This window comes from Adiantum capillus-veneris, chromosome 27 (genome assembly GCF_014529385.1).
Source record: "Adiantum capillus-veneris isolate H3 chromosome 27, ASM1452938v2, whole genome shotgun sequence".
In the NCBI taxonomy this organism is placed as follows: Eukaryota; Viridiplantae; Streptophyta; class Polypodiopsida; order Polypodiales; family Pteridaceae; genus Adiantum; species Adiantum capillus-veneris.
In genome coordinates this window covers 6,348,685-6,369,424 of record NC_140957.1, presented here as the reverse complement: position 1 = coordinate 6,369,424, position 20,740 = coordinate 6,348,685, and the positions used below count along the sequence as shown (strand labels likewise).

The 20,740-nt window shown below is 44.4% G+C and overlaps 1 pseudogene; it reads right to left on the bottom strand.

Moving 5' to 3' along the window:
* Positions 1-1,096: 1,096 nt before the first annotated feature.
* Positions 1,097-19,685, bottom strand: LOC147421447 (uncharacterized; annotated as a pseudogene).
* Between the last annotated feature and the right edge of the window lie 1,055 nt (positions 19,686-20,740).

The window sequence follows — 20,740 nt, the reverse complement described above, 5'->3', positions numbered from 1 at the left end:
ATCTGCAGCACGCTAAATTCTCTGTTTTCAGTCCCGAAAATGCGTCAGATCACCTGTACAGTGGTCCCCTCGCGTCCCCGAATCTCTTGGGGGTATTAGGGTCCGTTTAGGGCCAAAACCCTAAACCTGCAAAAATACACAGCAGACTGTAATTTACTGTTTCGGGCTCCTTTTCTCGTGTCGTTCGCATCCGTAGCAAGTCCTCGAGCTCCCGCACTCGTAGGGCTACTTGCCCTTTGAATCAGACGAGATTTCGGACGTGAAACCTCTCCAAATCACCTGTACCTGCGGCTAATCCCCCACAGTACGTGTGCAAGAGGCTCTTGCCTCGGCAATCGTGCATGAACCCATACAATTGTACATTGGTCAATTGAAAATCCCACTAGAGGGGCATAACATACTGCCATAGGGAAGAGAGAGGGCAGTGCGTAGCGTGCAGGGCATCACTCCTGGCACCGCACTGTACATAAGAGGGAAAGGAAGCACTCCATAGATCTTAACCTGTGAATGGAAACTTGAAAATGAGCCTCCCAGTTATAAATTCAGCGCCACTTCTTCTTGCATGAGGAAAGTGCACAGAAATGTGCCACTTGGCACATTTACAAGCTATTTCCCGTTTCGGGGTTGCCGCCTAAAAATCTCCCGACTGGTTGCCCGTTTGACTTCACGGCAGAGTAATAAAATGTTCCCCTTGTCATTCCGAAGGTAATGACGCAAACACATTTTCAAGTCCCAAAATAGCAGTTGCCTAAATTTTAGGAGATGCTGCCATTGTATCTTTCTAGGTCATCTGACCCTCTTTGTACACTGCAGCCACACCAAGAACTAAAATGTAGCCTCTGTAGCAAAGGATTCCACTTTGGCTAGTCAATGACCCCACTTTGGCTAACCATAGTCTTTGTCCAATCTTAGTGCTCTCTTGCCCTCAGGCCTCGACTCCCTCTGAACAGTTCCACACTAGCTATGCAATGCAGGGCAGTTAGATTTCCCGAGGGGTGTTTCCAAAAAGTGAATAAATAAATAATAAGAAAGAAATCAACAAAAAGGGTAGATAGTAGTCATACGCTGGTGACAATGCCTCTTGCCATTTCCAGCTCTAAAAACTCATCCTATATTTTGCGCATGGCTTGCATCTGGCTCTTTGCATAACCTTTGAGCTCTTGTGGAATAGAAGCTGTCACGAGGACGTGGCAACTGCTAACCTTAGTTGTTGGTTTCTTTCCAATGATTTTTGTTTACTTTTTGAGACCCTCTTTTTGAAGTTGCAAATGGTCAGACATTGTATGGCCAATGTGAACGGTAGTTTCACCCGTAGACAGGAAGTGGTTGGCACTGGAATTCGTATAGTAAGAGGATGTCTAGTCTCAGAGCAAGATCATATAGGTCCCTCCGTGGCACTTAGCAAGTTGGTGGATACTAGGAAGTGAACTCAATAAAAGCATAAAGTCAAGGTGGGATCACCAACTGAAAGTATCTTGCATTTGGGCCGCATTGCATTTTTGGATGCGGTCCCAATGAGGATAGATGGTCAGAAGACCAATGGGAGCCCAACGGAATCATTTCCTAAAATTTAGGGAACTGCTATTTTGGGCCGTGAAATGTGTTCGCGTCATTTCCTTCGATATGACCATGGGAACATTTTATTACTCTTCTATAAAGTCAAATCATGCACCAGTTGAGAGATTTTTAAGCGGGAAGCCAAATGCGGGAAAATTGCATGTATGAGTGCCAAGTGACACTTTTTTGTCAATTTACCAATTCTAGGAGAAGAGAACTCGTATTTGACTTTTTGGAGCAATTTTGGAGGCTGTTAACTATGATTTTCAGCCATTTCTCTCCATTTTTGAGCTTCCCATGACTTTGCCTAGGTCCAAGGAGCTCATTTTCAACATTGGAAGGCATCAGATGCGTGTTTACAGGGCTATTTTGCTTCGTTTTCAGCGATACGCAGGTTTTCGCAACCATGGAAATCTTCCCCTTTTTGCATCTATTTGTTCATAGATGCATTACAGGTTAAGGGCAGAAGAGGGGGCGCTCGATTTATGATGGGAGGATGCTTCATTGAGAGCCTATCTCACAGGTTAAGAGATATGGAGTGCTTCCTTTCCCTCTATGTACAGTGTGGTGCTAGGAGTGATGACCTGCACAGTACACATTGCTCTCTCTCTCTCTCTCTCCCCTACGTGCAGTCATGTGATGCCCCACAAGAGGGCTCTTCATTTGACTGATGTACAGCTGTGTGGGTTCATGCTTTTGTGCTGAGGCAAGAGCCTCCTTGAGCAGGAACAGGGGTAGCTAACTGCTACTCCAAAGCAGGCACCGGTGAGTGTCATAACCTCACCGTACAGGTGCAAATTCAGCGCTGTGTATGCGCTGTAAATTGATTGTTTTTCAGCCATACGGACGCCAAGACCATTGGGAATTATGCCCCATTGGCAGAGAACAATTAGGGGGCTGTTTGGGGCTGAAAATAGGGCAAAAACCAGTAAATACATCGTGCTGAATTTATTGTTTTTGGGTAGGAATCAGAGGGTATACGCCAGTAGAAGCGAGTTCCAGTAGAGGAATTAGTTTTGGCGCAAGTTTTGGGGCTGTTATGCTCCCGAAAGTTGGCCAAATCGAATGGTATCTAGGTGGATACACGTGAAGAATTCCCAGGACCTTACTTTGTAATTTACCCTCCTATTTAGGGGCCAATCTGGTGTCGATCTTCTCATACAGGTGCAATCTAGCAGCATGTATCCCTTTCCCCTTTGTTGTGTCTTGAAAGTACAGGAAAGTGGGCAACAAATTAAATGGGTGAAAGCAAATAAAGTTTAAGTCTAAGGTCTACCGCCCTTTTTGGATTGAATAGGCTGGATTCATGGTTCCATCGCTAGGACATCAATCACTTTTTCCTCAAAGAGTGAGCCTCGGTTGTTTTGGGTAAAGACACAGAGTACAAGAACGTGGGATTACACTATGGCCGACAAAGGGAAGGGCATTATGGAAGAGGGTTACTCTTCAAAGGACAGACATGAAATTCCTCATGTTTGCCCTACCAAAAAGTGGTCAAATTAGGGCTGATTTTTTGCTGCGTTTTTAGGGTTTGCAAGTATGAACCAAGATTAGATAGGGAGAGGTCTCACGGTGGTAGATTGGGCACAAGATCTCCTGTGGGAGTGATGTGGGTATGCCAGGTGACACGCTGCTTGTCGATTCTCTGAGGCGATTGCTTGGATTCTATGACGCATTGGTAAATCATCTTGAAATTCGTGCTTACTTGGTCGTGGGTGGTACGTCACAGGTTGTGGAATTATGCTCGTTTGCAGAGGCAAGAGCCTCTTGCACAGGTAAAAAGTTAAGGGACAGGTTGCAAGGTGCTGTGTGGTGAAGTTCAAGAACTATCCACCTATGGATGCAAAGTGGATGGAAGAGCATCAACTATCAGAGTCACCAAATGTATTGCAGCTTTACCTTGAGGCCTTTGGGTTACATCCTACTTATGCCCCACCCCAACGTGTGCAAAGGAGGGGTAATGATAGAGCTAGTACATCAAATGTACTCATGGATTCAGTGCAATAGCAGTGTACAGTTTGACAAAAGTATGAAGGTCTCATTAACTCATTTGTACACATGCTTTGACAGTCTTTCTTGCGGATACATGCAATGATAAAAGAGTGCTAACAACACAAGATCATCAGTGTCATGTATTTATGGTATGCAATCGAGGACGTTTGCGATTTCAAGAGGGGGGTATGTCATGAGGACGTGGCAAATGCTAACCTTAGTTGTTGGTTTCTTTCCAATGATTTTTGTTTACTTTTTGAGACCCTCTTTTTGAAGTTTCAAATGGTCGGACATTGTATGGCCAATGTGAACGGTAGTTTCACCCGCAGACAGGAAGTGGTTGGCACTGGAATTCGTATAGTAAGAGGATGTCTAGGCTCAGAGCAAGATCATATAGGTCCCTCCCTGGCACTCCCTTGGCCGAGTCCGTGACCCCTTGGTTTGGCCCTTGGCCTGACATTACTCCCCCCTTGGAGAAGCGTTTTCGTCCTCGAAAACAAAAGTGGGGAATTTCTTCTTAAGAACACTAATGTTTTCCCAAGTGGCACCCTCTTCAAGGAGATCTTTCCACTTGACTAAAGCTTGACTACGTACATGATGACGAGTACGGAGTTCATGAAAATCTAAAATGCGTTCAGGTTCATGCGGTTGAGTGGGAGGTTCAGTGAAATCAACCAATATTTGCTGGCCGATAACATTTTCGTCCCCATGCAAGCGTTTACGTAAATGACTTACATGAAATACCGGATGGACACGCGAGTGCGTAGGTAACTCAAGTTTGTAGGCCCTATCACCAACTCGCTTGAGTATCTTGAATGACCCACAATAACGTGGAGATAATTTGGGTGTAGGTCCAGTCTTCAGACTTTCTGAATGCTTTGGCACACGCAAAAATACCTTCTCACCTTCCGTGAAGGTAACTTGCCGACGTTTCTCATCAGCATACTTCTTATACCGATCCTGTGCTTGTCGAACATTTTGACGATCAAGTCTCAACATTTCCATATGATCTTGGAGAAACTCCTTGACCTGTTGGAGCTTCTCAGTTGCCAACCCCACCGTCACTGGTGATCTAGGTTGAAAACCATACATAAGTATGAATGGACTAAAACCAGTTGTAACATGCTTAGCACTATTATATGCAAACTCAAGAATAGGAAGATAATCTTCCCAATCTGATTGCTTCTTGCTAACGTATGCTCGTAGCATATCCTCTAGCACTCGGTTGACTCGTTCCGTCTGACCATCTGTTTCAGGATGATCAGTGTACTTAAATTAAGTTGTGTACCCAATCGTTTAAAAATAGCCCTCCAAAAATGACTGTTAAACTTGGGATCACGGTCACTCACAATGTTACTTGGAAATCCATACAACCGGTAAAGATTGTCCACAAATAACTTAGCTAATTCTGGAGTCTTAATGGTTGACTTGGTTGGAATAAACCGACAAAGTTTAGTCAACCGGTCTACGACCACCCATATCGAGTCATGTCCTCGAATAGTGGTTGGTAAACCCACAATAAAATCCATGGAGATACTTGCCCATTTACCATTGGGAATCTCTAAAGGATGTAAGAGTCCTCCTCCTTTCAGGCGCTCTGCTTTATTAACTTGACACTTTTGGCAATGCAAGACATAGTCTTGAACATACCCATGCAAACCTGGCCAGTAAAACTGTCGTCGTACGAGTGCATAAGTTTTCTAAATTCTCGGGTGCCCTGCACTTGGACTATCGTGACATTCATAAAGAATTTGGCGCCGAATGTCCGCGTCCATCGGTACACACACTCTCCCCTTGTGGAGTAGGTACCCATCATCTATGGAAAAATTCTTCCATCTCTGCAGTTCATCACTCGAAAGAGGAGAACTGGGTGAGGAGGAAACAAAACCACTACCAACATTGGAGTGAGAAGGATCCCTCTTTCTAACATAGCTCCACACCTTGGAGTATGCAGTATCATGCTCGCACTTACCTTTGAGAGATTCCAAAAACTCACTCCGCAATTCCGTGAAAAGGAGAGAGTTGATCTCTGGCATTCGGCTGAGAGCGTCAGCCACTACATTGTACCGCCCTTTGCGATATTTTAGTTTGGCATCATACTCCTGAAGAATCTCAGTCCACCTGGCCTTGCGACCCTTCAAATCACTTTGTTGTGTGAACCACTTGATACTTTCATGGTCAAACACAATCTCGAACTGTGCACCATACAAATAATATCGCCATGTCTTTAAAGCAGACACGATTTCATAGAGCTCTCGTTCGTAGGCAGGGTAATTCTGTTGTGCTAAATCCAGCTTCTTGCTTTCAAATGCAATCGGCCGTCCCTCCTGCAGAAGGACTGCTCCAATCGCACGATTACTAGCATCCGTTTCCAAAACGAATGGCTTTAAGAGATATACAATAGCCAAAACAGGAGTTGTGGCTAATGTGTCCTTAAGTTTGTCAAAACTTTGTTGTTGTTCTAATCCCCACTGAAAAGTCTTTCCCTTGGCTTTCAACTTATCTGTCATGGGAACATCAATATGGGCATAGTTTTTAACGAATCGACGATAAAAACCTGCAAAGCCTAAAAAAATCTGGAGCTCTTCCAAATTTTTGGGAGAGGGACACCTCCGAATGGCATCCACCTTGGATTGATCCATGTGTAACCCTGCAACCGAAATAACATGCCCCAAGTAGTGAATTTCCTCCTTGAGGAAATCACATTTGGATGCCTTGGCATATAACTGATTTTGGCGTAACAAATGAAACACTTGTTTCAAATGTACTAAGTGCTCTTCCTCAGATCACTATATACAAGAATGTCATCGAGGAAAATGATAACAAACCCTTTCAAGTATGGTCTCAAGACACTATCCATGAGTGTCATGAACGTAGCTAGAGCATTGGTTAACCCAAAGGGCATTACCAAAAACTCATAATGTCCAAACCTTGTTCGGAACGTTGTTTTGGGTATATCTGCAAGCCTGATGCATACTTGATGATACCCAGATCTTAAATCAATCTTTGAAAATATACGAGCGTGGGTGAGCTTATCAAACAGCTCATCTACTCGTGGCAATGGGTACTTGTTCTTAACATTAACCGCATTTAATCCACAGTAATCTACGCACATGCGCATACTACCGTCCTTTTTCTTCACCAAGAGAATGGGAGAGGCCCATGGTGAAGAACTTGGTTGAATAAACCCTCTACTGAGATAGTCAGGAAGCTGACATTCCACCTCAGCAGCCTCCGAATGACTCATTCGGTAAGGCGGTTTACTCAATGGCTTACTGCCTGCAACCATGTCTATGCCATGTTGCACAGAACGTGTCGGCGGTATCCCTGGTGGAAAATCATCTGGGAACACATCCTTGAATTCCCTTAAAAGTTCCTTCAATTCATTAGCAACATTTTCTTGTTTTGAATTAGTAGACATAGCTGGAAGAGGAGAGAGAGAAGAATGCGGCGTTCAGGAAGTTTTATTCAAAACTTTAGCATCATTAAAAACATCATCCACATTGAAAATAAAATGGCACAGTGAGTAACACAAAAAGAGTTCTTCTATTGCATCATCAGAAGTGAGCTTCATAAGCTCAGCTGTACAAATAAGTGGTGAGGAAGGTACATCCTTCTCCCCCAACAACAGCACGTGCACACCATTGGATTTGAACATTAGACTATTATTCTCATAGCTACGTCTAAGGGATGATCCTAAACTATGCAACCATTCACGACTAAGAACCACATCCGCCCTCTCCATATTCATGACTTGGAAATCCAAAGAGGTACGGTATCCTTGAATTTCCAGAGGTACATCTTTAACCTGAGTTTCCCATATCTCAGCATCATGGCCGTTAATCATTGCTACCTTGTAGCGATGGGAACTCGGGGTTTGGGGCAATTTGAGTCGTTTCACCAATTTATAATTGATGAAATTGTGCGACGCACAATCGTCTACCAAGATCTGCACCCTGTGCCCTTGGATAGAGCCATGCATACGCACCAACTCATGTGGTCCGAAAGTCTTCTACCACATGGAGGCCGTGATACAACACTCATGCACCGCCTCGGTGTGTGTTACTTCCACATTAGCAAACTGGGAAGAGGATTCAAGAGGTAAAAGCTGCACCATATGTATTGCTTTTTCCTTCCCCTTGTCTTGAGCAGCAGATTTCCCCTTAGGACAATCCTTTTTGCTATGTCCAGTTCCCAAACATTTAAAGCACAACTTTTCTTTTTTGGCTTTCTCAAACTCTTCCGTTGAGAGAGGACCTCTATACCCCTTGGGCTTTTTGGAGGTCTCTGATGCAGTGGAGACATTTTTTCTTTTATGATGCACATGTTGTGGACGTGTTAAAACAGGTGTAGTGACATGCACATGCGAACTATGCAATGCCCGATCATCGGGATCATCATGGATGTGAGCTTGCACTATTGCGTCCTCAAGTGTTTGTGGATCCTGGGTTTTAACGTGCTTCTTAAGCTCTGGAGTTAACCCACGGATGAACCCACGCACCTGCTGAAAGGTATTCATCCCTTCCAGCTTGAGGATCACATCCCGATAATGGGAAACATATTCCAATAATGTTTTATGCTGGCGCATAGAACATTCGTCCCAGGCGGTCCAATTTCTATCCTTCTCATTGGTAGGTAAAAATTCCTTCCTGAAGACAGTCTCAAAAGCTGCCCAAGTCTGTGGTAGCATGCCCTTCTCCTTGAGAGACATCCACCATTTGTAGGCCTTGCCATCCAAAGTCAGACTTGTCTGCAGCGCCTTGGCTGCATCCGGGGTACGTCTAAGGTCATGAATACCATCCCACTTACTGAGAAAAATATTCACGGTGTCCTTGTTTCTCTCACGCTCTTCTCCCCGAAAAATTGGTGGCTTTGTATTTTTCAACAAATCGTCCACCTCTTTTTGGGTCAGAGAGTGCAGCAGTCCCGGAGGAGGGCCTTGCCCAGCAGCCGGCCCTTGGCCGGCTGTGGAGCCGTGCTCCTGAATTGACTGACTAGCAGGGCCCGTGGCCTGTTGCCGCATATGCAAATTAATCAAATCGGATAATGCTGTGACATTCTGATTTAATTGTGCAAAATTCGTTTCAAGCACAGTCATGCGTGTTTGAAATGCATGGAAATCTTGCATGTCCAGCAACTCATACGCATCGTCTGTTTCCGTTGGGGCACGATTACTCTCCGTGAGAGGAACCGTCCGCATGGCATCGGTAGACGAAACGGGTGTGGACTGCTCGAAATCAAATGCATGATGCATATCTATGTCCGAATCCATGTTGTGGACGTACTGTGCGAGAAAAGAAAGAAGAATACATGAATTCCAACGAGCTCGTAGCAGGTTGCTATAAGTAACCGTAGAATTACACCTTGGATTAGAAAAAACGTTGAATTCGAAAACGAACGGCAATCCAAAACGAAGAGTAGCTTGAAAATAAAGAGCAAGTCTACAGCCGATGCTGCTCTTGAAAGTCTCGATCAAGTTGAAGTTGCCAACGAGCGGGGTTGCATCGTATGCGCTACGCCAGAGGAACTTGAAATTTTCCGACAATTGGTGCAGCCGATGATAAACTCGAGAACACGAAGCAAGGTACCTTCACCACGGAGTTGGCGTGCATCGTATGCAAGAAACCAAAACCGGGAAATGTGCAACCAAGCTTTGGCGTGTTGAAATTTGAGAAGACGAGTTGCAGCAGATGCGGGCTGTAAAACATGCAGTACCATAGCCTTTGTGTGCTGTGTGTGCCCACCGATGCAAGGATGGAAGTGGAAGAAGTAAGCTCGCCTTGCCAAGCCAAAGACCGTGGGTAAAGGCTCTTCACTGGACCATTAGCGTAACCCAAGTGAAGAGGAAAAAAAAAAATTTTGACGAAATTTTCCTTGCAGACAGTGCCGTCGACTGCGCTATGCAAAGAAGGTGAAGCAACTCACGATGCAGCAGACTTTTGGGGGCGGGCCAAGCACGAAAACTTGCTGAAATTTCCTTGCGCTCCAACTGAGCCTAAGATCGGCCACTTTCGTGCATGTCAGAAATAGCTTCTTCCCCGACTTAGAGCTTCTGCACACGCTGCGGCCTCGGCCCTCTTCCTCCTCCACTTGAGGTTGCATGCAACATGCAGCCAAGCAAAAAATGTGCCCAAGTTCTCAAAATAGCCTGAAGCTCTGATACCAGTGTAAACACCAAGGGATTGCCATGCCTGGTCCATCCGCCCAACCTCCCTTTAATAGGCTCCTAGCCTCTTTCGGACCCCTTCTCACTGGCAGCCGGCCCTTGGCTGAGTCCGTGACCCCTTGGTTTGGCCCTTGGCCTGACATTAAGCGAGAAGCCAAATGCGGGGAAATTGCATGTATGAGTACCAAGTGGCAATTTTTGGTCAATTTACCAAGTCTAGGAGAAGAGAACTCGTAACTGACTTTTTGGAGCAGTTTTGGAGGCTGTTAACTCTGATTTTCAGCCATTTCTCTCCATTTTTGAGCTTCCCATGACTTTGCCTAGGTCCAAGGAGCTCATTTTCAACATTGGAAGGCATCAGATGTGTGTTTACAGGGCTGTTTTGCTGCGTTTTTAGCGATACGCAGGTTTTGGCAGCCATGGAAATCTTCCCCTTTTTGCATCTATTTGTTCACATATGCATTACAGGTTAAGGGTAGAAGAGGGGGCGCTCGATTTATGATGGGAGGATGCTTCATTGAGAACCTGTCTCACAGGTTAAGAGATATGGAGTGCTTCCTTTCCCTCTATGTACAGTGTGGTGCTAAGAGTGATGACTTACACACTACACATTGCTCTCTCTCTCCCCCCTACGTGCAGTTATGTGATGCCCCACAAGAGGGCTCTTCATTTGACTGATGTATAGCTGTGTGGGTTCATGCTTTTGTGCTGAGGCAAGAGCCTCCTTAAGCAGGAACAGGGGTAGCTAACTGCTAGTCCAAAGCAGACACTGGTGAGGGTCATAACCTCACCGTACAGGTGCAAATTCAGCGTTGTGTATGCGTTGTAAATTGACTGTTTTTCAGCCATGCAGACGCTAGGACCATTGGGAATCGTGCCCCACTGGCAGAGAACAGTTAGGGGACTCTTTGGGGCTGAAAACAGGGCAAAAACCAGTAATACAGCGTGCTGAATTTATTGTTTTTGGGCAGGAATCAGAGGGTATACGCCAGTAGAAGCGAGTTCCAACAGGGGAATTGGTTTCGCGCAAGTTTTGGGGTTGTTATGCTGCTAAAATTTGGCCAAATCGAATGGTATCTAGGTGGATACATGTGAAGAATTCCCAGGACCTTACTTTGTAATTTACCCTCTTAAAGAATAAAGAAATACCGAAAGGGGCGCCAATTTTGGGACCTACAGGTTGTCGGCGTCTGCTCGGAGCATTCTAGCTTCCGAGCCGTGTGTGTTCTTAAGTGTTAATTCCCGTCGCAGGTTCTCTTGCAAAGTGCTCTGTGTGTGTGTTTAAAGTAAAGAATTTCGGGTGAAAGCCAACGCTTACCGCCCCACGGGCCAGTTTCAGAAGCTCCACCACTGGTCTAATCTCCACCACTGGACGTGGACTAGATGACCATTGCCTCTCTTCCACCCTACCATCCCGTCCGTGTTTAGATATGACATTTTTGACGTTTGCCAATGATATCATAGAATCCCACACACCGTCTTTGTCTTTGAGGATCCATTCCTCTAGTTGTACTATAGGGATGCTTTGGTATGTTGACTGACATATTTCAAAGATGGAGGTCTTCGTATCATGCATGATTTGATTCATTGTACAATCTAGATCTCTTGCAGGTGTCAAATCTTTGGGATAGCACAACAGTATGTCGATCCATTGAAGGTAATTATATTCGAGTTAGGTCTTCGAGCGAGCTCAACGGAGCGAGCTTTTTTTTTTTTTTTTGAGGGCCACCCTCTCTATCTCCCCTTCCTCCTCTTGCCGCCCATGTGCTTCCTCCTCTTCCCTTGCTCCTCCTCCAACATCCTCCCTCTCCTCCACCTCCTCTCTCCATCTACTCCTCTATCCGCCCTCCCTCCTCCAACAATCGCCCTTCCTTCCTCAAGATTTGACTCTTCTTCCTCTCTCTTTCCCTATCATTATATAACCTCTCTCTCTCTCTCTCTCTCTCTCTCTCTCTCTCTCTCTCTCTCTCTAGAAAAATACATTTTCCCTAACCGAAGAAAATAAGGGCAAACTTGAAATTCTCTTGTTTTTAAGGTTAAAAATTGAAGGTTTTGCCGGTATTTACACTAAAATTTGTGAATTTCTCGATTTTCTTCAAGGACAGCTCAAAATATACCCGAGATTTTTAAACTTTCAGCCGGTTGAAAACACTTTACCCTGTTTGTTTTTTTACTCTGATAAGAGAGAGAGAGTGAGAGAGAGAGAGAGAGAGAGCGCAGAGGGGGGGGGGGGGGGGGATTGTGAGAGGAAGAGAGGAGTGAAAAGGAGTTTATGTCCAAAAAAAAAGAGGAGCTCTCTCAAGCAAAGCTACTAAAGGAGCTTAAGGCAAAAAAAAAAGAGCTCTCCCAAGCAAAGCAATATTGATATCGCTATTGCTTTACTTGGGAGAGCTCTTTTTTTAATTTTGGCTTAAACTCTTTTTCACTCTTTTTTTTCTCTTTATTTGAAAAAAAAAGAAACGCTCTCCCACCCCCCCTCTCTGTTCTTCACCCGCTCGCCCCCTCTGTGTGTGTGTGTGTGTGCGCATGCGTGCGCATGCCACTCTCTCCGCCCCCTTCTTTGTCCCCCCATATTTCTCTTCCCATCCCCTCCACCTCCTCTCTCTCTCTCTCTCTCTCTCTCTCTCTCTCTCTCTCCAACCCTCGTCACCGGATAGATCTTCAAGGTCTCTTGGGATAGTTTCTTACGACGTTAAAATTTTATTTCTTCTTCTTCTTCTTCTCTCTTGCAATCACTCATTCACTCTCTCCCTCTGTCTCTCTTTCTCTCTCCCCCCTTTCTATCTCTCTCACTCTAAGACAAAAGGGACGAAAATGGGTAGAGAGAGAGATATAGAGAGAGTTTGGGGGGGGGGGGGGGGGGGGGGGGGCAAGAGAGAGAGAGAAGAGGAGATGGGGAGAGAGAAAGAGAGGGGACACACACACACACACACACACACACACACACACACACACACACACACAGAGGGGGGAGTGGGGGGGCTAAGGGAGGGAGGGGGTGGGTGGATGGAGAGGAAGAGAATGGGGAGATAGGGGGCATATAGAGAGGAGTAGCAAAAAGAGAGAGAAAGGGCGGGGGGGGGGGGCAGGACAGGGGCCGCACTAGAAAAATACATTTTCCCTAACCAAAGAAAATAAGGGCAAACTTGAAATTCTCTCGTTTTTAAGGTTAAAAATTGAAGGTATTTACACTAAAACTTGTGAATTTCTCGATTTTCTTCAAGGACAACTCAAAATATAGTTGAGATTTTTAAAATTTTAACCGGTTAAAAACACTTTACCTTGTTTATTTTTTTACTCTGATAGGGGGGTTGAGAGAGAGAGAGAGAGAGAGAGAGAGAGAGAGAGAGAGAGAGAGAGAGAGAGAGATAGATAGATAGATTTTATTATCGTCCTCGGAGGTCAAATATGACCTATGGGACCAAAGTTACATGTGATGTAGTATGTGTACGGCTGATGAGTGACTCTCGATGCTCCAAAATTGTAGTGATGAGAGTCGCAATGGAGAGCCCACACTTTGGCTGGGAGAGGAAAGTGTGTAGGTCTAAGTTATGGCTGAAAATGTGAGAGAAGCAAGTTCGGATGTGATCAAAAGCTGAGCACTCTAGTAGTGTGTGGTACTCAGACTCTCGAACTTGTAGTGAGCATAATGTGCACAATCGATTTGACTCTTCTCCATTGCCCCAACGCCCTATCTCGCATCGAAGGAAATGGGAGCTAAGCCGAATTGCTGCGATAGTGCGTATCGCGGACAAGGGAATAGGCTCAAGCATGTAAGTGTGAGTACGGTTTCCTCTCTCAGCGAAGAACATGGTTTTGTAGTTGGGGGCAATATAGGTGGTGTAATGTATGAAGCGTGACCCACCGGATTTCTCCCAAGCCGTAATACATTGGCGTTGTAGAAAAGCTTCATTCACTTGAGAGTCAATTGAAGCATCATGTAGCAAGTGTAATGCATCCCATCTCCCAAACCACTTCTTTATGTCTTGCATCCATCCCGTGCTCAAGATCTTGCTTTTATGCGTCTTTTGAACTTTTTTGCTTGCTTCCCATGCAATTGTAGGAAGTCGATGTGAGGGGTTTTGACGCATCTTTATCATGTACTCCACAACCCTTTCCATGCCCATAACCTCAATTGAAAGAGATCCCGACTCAAGAAGTAGGAGCATATATGGTGTTTGTGTCTTAACTTGGAGAAAGTTTGTAAGAAAACGCTTTTGGACATTCTCAAACTCTTTCCAAGTAGACTTTGAGATGCTCCCACCCCACACTTCAACTTCATAAAGAAGAACCGGTGTCACCAATGCATCAAAAAGATACTTCTTGAGAACCCAACACTTGATGTTTCCCGCATTACACATGTTCTCAAATGCATAATAAGCTCTCTTTCCCGCTTCCAAACGACGCATAGCACATTCATGCCACTTGTGATTGGATGGAACCTCAAGGCCAAGGTACTTAAAGCTCTCAACAACTTCAAGTGTCTCGTTGTTGTACACAATGCATGGCTTCTCCTTATGGTTGGTTTTCACAAGCATAACCTTTGTTTTGGATTCATTTACAATCAGCCCACTATGCAAGCAAAAGTTCTCAAGGACAACCATAAGCTTTTGTGCATCTTCTAAAGTGTGTGCTAGAAGCACTACATCATCCGCATACAACAAAAGCATGATTACCGCATTGCAAATAGTGACCTCTTCAATGCCTTCTTCTTGCATAAAGTCAAGTACCATTTGTTCCAATTGATCGATGCATAGACCAAAGAGAGTTGGTGACAATGGACATCCTTGTTTAACCCCAATAGTGCTTACAAAAATTTCTGAAATTTCTCTTCCCATGCGCAATTGACAAATCACCTTCTCATAGATTCGAGAAACCGCAAGCATAAACTCACTTGGCACTTGGAGTTCTTCCATCCTTCTCCACAAATTGTTACGTGGAATCATATCAAAGGCTTTCTTAAAGTCCACAAAACAACAATACAATCGCTTGCCTTTCAACCGACTTTCCTCCATGAGAACACGAAGAGTGACAAGATGATCAATGGTGCTATGGCATCGACGAAAACCCGCTTGTCCCTTTGCACGCTTGTCATTCTCTTCAGCCCAATCACTCAATTTCATCTCCATTATGCACCCAAATAACTTTGCCATAAGAGACCCAATCATTATAGTCCGGTAGTTGCTTACATTCTTTACATCCCCTCCTTTATGCAAAGGCTTAACCCAATTAGTACTCCAATCATAAGGCATACCATGTTGAAGTGCAAGGTTGAACATATCACACATCCACTCATGGGTAAAATCTCCCGTCCATTTGATCATCTCCGGCTTGATACCTTGAAGATCTCCCGCTTTGCGAGTGGCCAACTTTTCAAGCCCACCGCATACATCCTCAATAGTAAAAAAAGATGGCATACATGGGAGTGAACCATAAAATGGCATTTTTTTAGTATTTTCTTGCTCATATAATTGCCTACAATGTGTGTACATATCCACTAAACTCAAGTTACCAAAATTCTCAACCCGCTTGCCTCTCAAGTTTCTCCAAAATCTTCCACATGCATGTGCCTTTTCTTGGACTTGAAATTCTTGTTGCTTTACTTCCCATCTTCTTCTCTTCTTTTGAATCAATGCCTTGTATGTATGCAAATGACTTTGATAGTTGTCTTTGTCCATAGTTGCATCAAGCTTTATCAAGGACTTTCGAGCATCTTGACATTCTTTATCAAACCACCTTTTGCGTGATCTATCTTTGTTGATACCATGGAGATGCTTTATGGCAAAGAATTCTTCCGCACAAGAACAAATAGCTTTCTTGAAAGCTTCCCATTTAGTTTCCAATGGTGCATCACATTGAAGCTTTGTCATCCATAATTTTTGCTCAACCATTTCAATGTACATTGGTGCCCGTTTGAAATCCATACATAGTGATAACTTCTCTTTCCTTTGTCTGAGATTATCATGCTTAGTTGCTTCTCCACATGAAAGGTCAATACATAAGGTGCGATGGTCGGATTCCGGGGTCCATTGACCAAACATAAAACTCTTTATGCGATACATGATGGCTTCAGAGAGTAGCATATAGTCAATCACACTATCCCCATTATGTCTTCTACATGTAAATCCATTGGTTCCACTCCACAAAGATACACCATTGGCAATGAGCATACCCGTGCTATTACACATGTGTAAAAGTAACTTTCCATAGTGATCCGGCTCTTTCTCATCCATTGAAGTACGATCATACAAGTGAACTTCCTCCAACTCCCTTGAAATGTATGGCATATCAAATTGTTGAGTATCATGTTGCAATGTTTTTGTGCGAGCATTCATATCCCCAAATACAATAACATCACCTTCACCTTTGAAATAAGCAATGTCCTCTTCCAAATCAGAAAATGGTTGATCTCTATCCATGCAAGCATAAAAGGGAGAATCATGATGAGGAATGTAGCAACCGGCTACAAAAATGGGTGCTCTTTTTGGTGTCATAATTTTCAGCCATACATAACGTTTGTACTTGTCATCTTTCACAATTGATACAAAATCTTCCAATCCTTTCTTAACCATACATGCTAACCCTCCTTGTCCTCTTCGTTGCTTGAGATTCTTTGACCACATCAATGAATGTACATTGTAATCCTCCAAGACGTTAATCCTTTGTGTATCATGCTCCCAAGTTTCAACAAGAAGTACAACATCGGCTTTTCTTGTTAGTTCATCAATGCCAACCCCCGCATTCCATGGGTATCCATTACAATTCCAAAAGCATATTTTCAATTGTAACTCGGTCTCATAGGTCACGCATCCCTATTTGCTTGAGAGACTTGCCTCCTCCTTGGGCACATTTTCTTCATGAGAGATTTCCTTGTTTTTATTATTCTTTTCCTCATATGCCTTGCGACGCATATTTTGTTGCTTAATAGTGCGATCTTCACATACAAAACATTTTGTATTCCTCAAATAGATCCAACCATTATCAAGGATAATCTTTCGCTTGGTCTCATCCGGCATGGTGCATACAATTGGCCGTTCTCCCGAGCGAGGAGCTCCTTGCTTCCCCACTCTATGTGCTCCATAGACCATAACTCCGGACATGCCAAAGTGGGTTTTGAAGAAATCTTCAATAACAATGGCAAGAGAAGGAGGTGTCTCTAACTTCTCTTCGGGAATTCCACGAATAACAATGTTTTTGGAACGCCGCTCCCGTTCCTTCAACTCCTCCACATCTACATTCTCAACATTCTTTGTTTGAACCATAGCTTGCATGAGTGAGGAATTAGAAACCACATTGCTACCACATACATCAGCCCAAGACTTGTTTGTGCATACATTTTTCATGTCGCATACATCCCGGCTCATAGTGTCAAATTTCTCCTCTTTCAATACATGGTCATGCTCTACTTTGCTCATCCGCTCCTTCAAAGCATTCAAGTCCACAAGAGAGCGTTTACATTCCTTGACTTCCTCTTCAAGTTGCATCAAACGTGTTGTTTGCATCTCAAGTGTCCTCTTGAGATTCTCATTCTCAACCACAAGTACCCTTAGTGTGCCATTCTCCATTGCAAGTGCTCGTAAGTCTTCGCCTTGTTTGTTTACGGTCTCTTGCAATGATACCAAGTACGCCATGATCATGGTTTCCGATGTCGTTGGTTGGGTGGTTGTGTTGCTATCTCCACACTTAGGAGATTTTGGATCATTTTCCACAATGGTTGTGGACCTTGTTGAAGAAGAAGAACCCTTGCAAGTGCCGGAAGACATTGTATGTAAAATAGGAGAAGAGAATCAATTTTGTTGAACCTGTTCACTTCGGAAATGCTGCTACAGAAACGCCTTCCATAACTCTGAAAATTTCTGTCTTTACATCAATGCGTAGAGGACTTCGTGCTCTTCGATTGAGGCTATAGATCACCCAAATCGGAGTTCGGATGAAGAAGTTATGATCAAAAGAGTGGACTGTTGTCTACTAGTAAACGGCTGCATTGAGAGAGAGAGAGAGAGAGAGAGAGAGAGAGAGAGAGAGAGAGAGAGAGGGCGCAAAGAGGGGGGGGGGGGGGATTGTGAGAGGGAGAGAGTGGGAGAGCATTGTTTCACTCCTCTCTCCCTCTCGCAATCCCCCCCCCCCCCCCCCCCCCCTCTTTTCTTCTCTCTCTCTCTCTCTCTCTCTCTCTCTCTCTCTCTCTCTCTCTCTCTCTCTCTCTCTCTCTCTCTCTCTCTCTCTCGCGCGCGCGCGCGCGTGCACGCACAAGTACCCTCCTCTCCATTGTTCCATTGTTGGCCTCCCCCACGCGTGAAGGGCCGCCTTATGAGGTGGTGTTAGATCTTAGTTTTGTTCGTTGCAAGCCCACATGTATTCACTCTCTACGCACCGTCTTCCGCCTCGCAGTACATTCTTGTAGCTCTACCTTGCAGTGCCTCACAGCTCTACCTTGATCAGCCTCACAATTCAACATTGTAGTTCAGTCCCGCTGCGCTTAGCCTTGCTCAACCTTGATGTGCCTCCCTTTTCCCTTCACACTCGACCCTAGCCCACGCGGTAGCCACGTACAATATCTTTTAGGTTTACACTAGTCTACACACTCACACACTATAGCCGATGCTCCTATGTTGCAAGCCAACCTAGCCCCATCGTGGACGATATGACAACCAAAGAGAAGACTACAACCCAAAAACCCTGTGAGGACACTATCAAGCTTTGTGGTTGTCATGGCAGCTCGAGGCAAGCTTGGCTGCATTGAACACCTCCAAACGGCCCTCAATTGGGACATGGAAGAGAATCAAAATCTTAAAGCTTGCATTAACAAGCTCAAGGCATGATTTTACTCAATCATCAGAGTCGTCATCGGGGAGAGAGAGAGAGAGAGAGAGAGAGAGAGAGAGAGAGAGAGAGAGAGAGAGAAAGAGATTTTATATCGTCCTCGGAGGTCAATTATGACCCATGGGACCAATGTTACGTGTGATGTAGTATGTGTGTGGTTGATGAGTGATACTTGATGCTTCAAAATTGTGGTGATGAGAGTTGCAATGGAGAGCCCACACTGTGGCTGTCTCCCAGCCACACTGTGGCTCGGAGAGGAAAGTGTGTAGATCTAAGTCATGGTTGAAAATGTGAGGGAAGCAAGTTCGGATGTAACCAAAAGTTGAGCACTCTAGTAGTGTGTGGTACTCAGACTCTCGAACTTGCAGTGAACATAATGTGCACAATCAATTTTGTTCTTCTCCATTGCCCCAATGTCCGCCATGAGAGAGAGAGAGAGAGAGAGAGAGAGAGAGAGAGAGAGAGAGAGAGAGAGAGAGAGAGAGAGAGAGAGAGAGAGAGAGAGAGAGAGAGGGGGGGGGGGGGGGGGGGGGGGGAGAGAGGGGATGGGCTGGAGGGATCATGAGAGGGAGAAAGGGAGAGGGTTTGATACAAAGATACCCAAGGCACTATAAAAATTGCTAGTGCCTTGGCAGTTTAGAGAGAGAGAGAGAGAGAGAGAGAGAGAGTGCTTGGCTGCTATAGTGGTGGGAGGGGTGGCAATGGGCAGTGGTGGTAGGATTAGGGGTGGCTCATGGTGGCAGTAAGCTAGCACCACTAACCACTAGTGGTGGACTTAGGTGGTGGTGGCAATGGGTGGTGAGGGGCGGCAATGGGAGGTAGTGGTGGCGGCCCTCAAAAAAAAAAAAAAACCTCGCTCCAAAGCTCGCTCCGTTGAGCTCGCTTCATAACCATCCCCATTATATTCTCCAGCAGCTAATTCAGTTATCACATTGCTTGTCGATGTAGCTCTTGGATGTTGCAATAGCATATCCTGCTTAGATTGCCCCCCAAACCTCACCACCACTTGTATACCACCTCTCATAAATGAGCTCCATCAGAATCCCATTCTACAGCTTCCATGGTTGCTCACATCACAACTGTTTTTGCGTCTCACTTGGAGCCTTGTAAACACTACCAATGGGATCAATTGCTTCAACGGCAAGAACATACTATGTCACTGTTGACCCTAAGTAATGTTCCTTTTCAATGCACCATAAAATGTATGTTGTTGATTTATTGCTCATTATAATGGCAGGCCAACATGAAGCGAAGCTTCAGTTTTCACCTTATTATTTAGCTGTACTTTATCCAGAGATTAATTTATTTATAGCTTCAAACAAGGTGAAAGATCACAGGGGCCTGCAGGATGATAAATGAATGGGGACTGGCAATGTCAAAGGTGGTCAAAAGGTAGCAGAATGTATGTCGCGGAGTGATCAGACCAGTACATGTAGTTGGAGCCTGATTCGTATTTGGATATTGTCGAGCTAGCCCAAATATGGTCTAAAGAAGATCCATAGATTGTTGTAACATCTTTTATCAATTGTATGATGTTATATTTGTGCAGGAAAGAGGAAAGGTGGTTGTATGAACTGTTAAGAACTTTAATGTCAATGTTGAAGTCACCCAAGATAATGATTGGAATTTTCATAGTGTGTTGTTCAAGTAATAATTTTAATGCGTCTATTAAATTTGTTAAACGTGTTGAAGGTGAATTGTAGAGGGAAACTATCTTGATGATTTTGTTGTTTGCGAGCTTGATCGTTGTATGCAACATCTCAACTCCTGGACGAGAGATGTTCCCATTGGCAAAGTGGGTTAGTGTTTCTTCGTGGAGAATTGAAACACCCACTTTTGCATTAAATTGGTGATGTAGAAAGCCTGGTATTGCATGCGGTATTATTTTTGTTAGTCTTGTCTCTTGCAAACAAAGCACATGTGCTGTCATTAGAATGGAATTTGTTGTAATCTTTCTTATGTGTTTATTAAAGGAGACAATATTGAGAGATTGAATGATGATATGTGTGTTTGAGTAAGGTTGTAATGACTTTTGGGTGGAGATCCATTTAGCTTGCACTTTTCGGCGATCCAATTCTTCTAGTATAGTTTGGTCGACTTTGATATGGGAAGGTTGTATTCTTTTGAGCCGATAAAGATTATTTGGGTTTCGAACACTGGGTCTCGAACACGTGACAATGTTGTATATGCGAGACCATGTGTTCG